Genomic DNA, 6,000 nt, shown 5'->3' with positions numbered 1-6,000 from the left:
ATGTCCACAGTATCTTCATGCTTTGACATTTTCCAAGCACGTTAAGGCATCGAGGATTACTTCCAACTCTTATTATTATACTCGAGGCAAATTGAGTGTAATGAGTGTAATTAAGTCGACTTCATGAGAGTCAATTTAGTCTACAATATGAGAGTCAAATTGGTTTTATTTCAGGAATACATGTTGGATTATACACTCATCGTCTCTGCAAGAGCTGTTGAAAAATACACTACTACCACTATGCACCGGTTTTCTCTATCAGCGTCTTCCTGAGTCATGTGGTCGAACAGGAACTCTGTTATCTGCCACTTTGAACTGTTTTAGTTATTGTACACAACATATTCATGTATACCTTTCTCTATGGTTTGAAGCATAGACTGTGTATATAGATGGACGACGCATTGTACAAGAATGAAGTCAGAATATACCAGATGGTAACTGTTTGGCTAGAAAGAAACAACAACAAACCATAATATCTCTTTAAATTCAATTCAATAGATTCTTGTTTCTGAAACTTTATCTTTGCGTCTGCTATGAACACACACAGCGGCCCAACAGCTCAGTGGAAATATTGCTAAGCTAGCTAGCTACACGGCCAGTGATTGTATGAACCATAGACTGTATGTAAAGATCTTTATATACTGTCTCTCACAATGCCCGTGTTGATTACTTCACTCAGAGCGGCTGTCAATCACGGCTCTCAATCAGGATGTCACATCCCTTTTTAATGGATCAATCAACAAAATGAACACTTGATCCAGTTTTTTTGGTATATGTCAACATACCAAAGAGCTGGATGTTGACGGAATGAGCTATAGAACAAGCAAGTCATGCACAAATATCATCCATGAACACTCAGATCCACTCTGATGACTTAGGTCATTGTAGGAGGCAAATTACAGCGATATGACATATACATGGCTTGATTGCCAGCCAGGCACACTTCCCTTGCAAATTTCCCTGCTGCGGGACTAATAAAGGATTATCTTATCTTATCTTGGGCCCTTAGGGGCCTATGCACCAATAAGGCACAATGTAAACTGAAATGGCAAGGATCTTAAGGTGGCCCCTGCATTGTTACCTGTCTTGTAGCAGGGACCTTAATAAACCATGTGTTTAATCAATTGACTACAAACGTGGTCTCATTTTGTTCCTCTAATCACGGTTATTATGAGGTCAACTCCAATAAAATGATAATAATATATTATAGATATTTTCACATATTTTTCTCAACTTTTGAATACCAACAGGATTCCTAGTTTTTGGATATTTTCTATTACATTTCCAAAGATTTATCCATAAATTAGGGAATCTCATCTTGCTTTTGCCGGGGGCCACTTTTGCAAATTGACAAGGTGCCTGGAACCAGTTCATTTCTAAAATCAGTACCCGCAGCCCTTCACAGGTCAGGTGTACGCAGAGGTGTTCCTATAATCTGAGGACATCTGGGACATAGGATCCACAGTGGCACTTTTTTGATAAACAAGCTCTATTTCTCTATTTCAATGCTTTTTATTTACTCTTGCACCTTATTTACATTAAAAGTACAAAAAGGATTTGGCCCGTGTGCTGTAAGTTGAGTATCACTGTCATAAATAAAGTTTTTTTTAGAGCCACTGGCAGAGTTAACACATTGTTTGTTACTGTCCTTAGCCTGGTGTTGCAGACTGCTATGCAGGAGACAAAATGACCAAGTCATAAAAATACAATACTCTAAATGAAAGGAAATAGCAGCTTCAGAGACAGCCTTATGCTATGATTAATTTGCAACCAACTTTATTACACTATGTGATCCCCTTATATGAAGATGAATTAAAGAGCAGCTGGTTCTGGAGATTTAATTAAGATTCAGCATCCACCTTCTGCTGGGGTACCTTTGTTAGTTAATTTAAATTAGACCACAGACTGGCTAAGTGTGGGATTTAAAGCACGACGATGTGCTGATATCCTTGATTTGCCCTCCACAAAACACGCCAATTACTACAATATTGCAAAGCCCATATGTGCGAAATAACCATTTTTTGAAATGTGGCTGAGTAAATTATTGTAATTATTGTATCAGTATGAGGATACCTTGCCAAGAGTCATTACACCTATGCAGAAAATAGATAATATGTATACATACAATATTATATTAAAGGTAGAGTATAGACATATACAGACATGTATGTTCCCCAGAGAACGAATTCAAACAGTTTTGATGATCTCCTATCTTTTCATTTATTGCAGGTCAAAATATAGCAAGAGACAAAATAAGTTTGACTTCCAAGAATAAAACTCAGATAAAATTACCCTCCCCATCCATGCCCAGAGAGCAAGCCCATAAGTGTGTCCCTGTAAGTGGTACCCTGAGCCTTCCTCTTAGCACTTATTGTATTCGTATCAGTTTGTTGCACTTATTGTATTCGTAGTAATTTGCTTCTGCACTATACTTTTGCTTTTAGATGCTTGTTTAAGAAAGGAGATGCACTTATGACTTCTGGTGACTAGTAGTTCTCTTGAATACCTATGTTGAATACACTTATTGTAAGTCGCTTTGGATAAAAGCGTCTGCTAAATGACTGTAATGTAATGTGATGTAATGTGTCATTAAACCCCGCCTCCCAGCCCTTAATCCATCTTTAGTCTCAGGCTCATTACCATAAACGTAGGAAGGAAAATAAGTCTGGATTCAGCTATTAGTGCATTCTTACGACTAATGGTTAAAAAAGGGGCTGCTCGAGTGGTTGTACTGAGAAGTCAGACATCGCTTTCCCAATATAAGTCTATGGGAAAAAGTATTGTAGGTCACTATGAAATCACATGAAGGTCCCAGATATTGTAATTCCAATGATTGGCCTCTATGTAGCATTTGCTTTAAACCCTGGTGCTCTTCCTAGGGGCTTGGATTCTCAACAGGTCTGGCAGTAACTGTTGAGATTTTTTTTTTTCCAGATCAACAAATTGACAAACCAATACTTCTACTTTTTAGCAGACTATTACCTCAAAATATTAACACTGCAGAAATGTTCAAGTAAAAAAAAAAAATGCAATATAATTTACATTTGCAAAAGTCATATTTTAGAGGGAGCAAAAGATAGTCGATTCATTTTTTGTGTCAAGAAAGTCATTATCCAGAGAAGCCTGTCTGACAAGAATGATTTAATGTCAGGTGAGATGGAGCTGAGGTTAATTCCACTTATTTTATTGCAGTTCTCAGTTACTGCAGCCTAGGTAAACTTACATTTTGTTTTCAAAGTAAGAAATCATCATTTAAGTGTGGACAACACTTCCCAACAGTGACTGACACCAGAGTTTATTCTTGGAAGTGTAAGCATTATTGTTTTGAAGCTGTGATGCAACGTTAATCCACTGAATATAAGCTACGCTCAGAGCTAGTGAGGCAGTATAAGGACCAATGCTCAGGGGAAAGGATGAAGAGTAAATTATGTACATAGAGAGTGAGTAATGGTGGGCGAGAGGAGAGGTGGATGGGTAAAACAAACACGACTTTCACCCAGGAGTCAAGTTTTTCTGTCCCATGCAAAACCAAAAGTGTTTCTGACTTATTTTGAATTTACATCAGTAAGGTTTGGGGCATGCTTTTCTCTACTTATTTACTCAGTTAACTTACTTATTATTGCCTAAACATAACTGCTGCCATTTGCGTATTTTGCCTAAACAAAAGTGTGATTGTTACACGTTTACAGCGTGGCGTGAAATGACACGCAGAGCGCTCATGACAGGCCGGATTTCCTCAGAAGTAGCGTGCTATTCATACGCCTTCCCATTAGATCACATTGCAGATACACATCGACTATAGACCGAATTAGAAAAGCATTGGACTGACAGACAAGCCAACACAGGCCAGGCCGCTGGTGACATTTGGATTCCTGTTGTAATAAACAGTCTTGGAAGAAGGAAAATAGCGCAGTGATGTCTGAGGCAGCACGGCGAACAACATGATTGACATCTCAATATACGCCTCATGCAGGATGTAGATTTAATCTGAATTCAGGGCGAAGGCTTAATGTTCTGACTCAAATCTTCTATCTTGGCCTACAGTTAGCTCATCAGAGCTGTGACAGGTCCATTTCTGCTGCTGCTCACCCAAGATTACATTATGACCACATCTGCCGGGTATGACAGCCAGCCAGGCCACCGCTCCAGCGGTCCAATTCACCGCCTCCCATATGTCAAACCTCTTGTGCTGGAAAGAAAATTAAAGATTTTTCTTGAATAATCATTCAGAAAAAGAATGAAAAGTAGCGCTGTGCCCTCCAGTTCTTACACAAAAGCCTAACTGAATGTTAATTGAATTATTCATCAGGAAGAAGAGATAAGAAAGAGGCCTGTCTTTCTTTTTATTTTATTATTTGTCCACAGATCTCTGTCTCACCACAGACTCGACAATGGAATCAACTTCTCAGCTTCACACTGAAACCGACACTGTTTACTAACAGCTAATGCTTTTATTAAAATGTTTCAATTAAATGAGTCAAATATGCAAAATAAAAATCTTTTCATTTCATTTCATAGTGTGAGGCCCCAATTAATCATCGTGTAAAACTTGGAAGTTTTAATTTGTGCCTATATGACAGATGCAGGACTTAAAGTGATTTAATGACTACGTAGAGAACTCCAGGAGGTTAAAAAAGGCAAATACCACCTACGCCTACATACCTAGAGCTGTTGCATTCCAGAGGAAGTCTGGACAAAATATAGGGAATTTCATGCTCAACCCCATGAAGAGTTTTGCTGGTAAAGCCTTAGCAGATACTTGATCTCACCTGCTCAGAAGTCACACCACTCAGGCGCTTCCAGCTGCTTGGGAAATTGTGGCACTATGGAAGCCAATCACTACCACGTGTTTGGGGTTGGTCTTAAAGTAAATACTTATAAAATAAGTATTAACAATAAACACAATTGTTAATATTTTCGACAAAAATAACTTTGAATACACATGTAATCTACACCATCATATTGTGAGTCTGATCTTGTCCAGATTCGTTTTAAAATTTCTCTGGATTAAAGGAATTAACCACCATTTCTGAAAATTGAAAAAAAGGCAGAATTATTTTAAATTAGGTTTTCTAAGATGTGATCAAATCTTCAAATTATAATTATTGCATTCTGGATTTTTGTTACCCATGTGCCATAATAGGAAAAAAAATGGAGAACAGATGCAGGCCAAACATTGCCCAAGTTGTTTAAAAGTTTTTCACACTCACCCAAAGAGTGAGAGGCCACATGTGAGACTTATTTCTTAATAAGACATTTCTTATTAAAAGATTCATCAGCAGTGGCTGGGAATGCGTGAACCCATTTCTGGAGTTGACAGATGCCCTTTGGTTAAGTGACTCTCCCCGTTGAGCTAGCCCCCTGCAACATCTGTCAGCCGGCCTTAAATAAAGTCAATAAAAAGAGGGCCGCCTACAAATGAACACATTTACCACTTCAGTTGTCTGCCTCACCTATGCAGGGCAGTGCTCCGGGGAACAGGGAGAGGGACACTCATTGAAGGCTGGCCTGATTGAAATAATGTAAGACTTTGGACTGGAGGCAGGAGGGGGAGGCGTGCCTGCTTCGTTTCCTGTGCTCTCTGTCTGCCCTGTGTGGCGAACAATGCTTCAAAGCCCGGGATCAATAGTGCTCCTGTGAGCCGCTCAGCATGTGGTGACCAACTGGCTTTCATTCCACATGCTTCTGAGGCTCTGAATGTGAGAGCAAAATGTGAGATTTGAATTTCATTGTATTCTAGTCCAGGGTTTAACTCTCTCTCTCCCACACACAGATACACACATATTCCTGTACTTCTATCTTCATGAGGACCCTCACTGACACTTAACCATCGCTTTAAATGCCTAACCCAAACCCATACCCTAACCTAAACCTAATTCTAACCTCAACATTAATACAAAGTCTTAACCTTCAAACAGGCCTTTGGAGAAGTGACGACCGGCAAATATCCTAACTTTCTAAAAAATGTCTTCAATCTGTGGTGGTAAACATTTTTTAACG

This window comes from Anoplopoma fimbria, chromosome 15, assembly GCF_027596085.1.
Source record: "Anoplopoma fimbria isolate UVic2021 breed Golden Eagle Sablefish chromosome 15, Afim_UVic_2022, whole genome shotgun sequence".
Classification (NCBI taxonomy): Eukaryota; Metazoa; Chordata; class Actinopteri; order Perciformes; family Anoplopomatidae; genus Anoplopoma; species Anoplopoma fimbria.
This window is presented reverse-complemented; position numbering follows the sequence as displayed.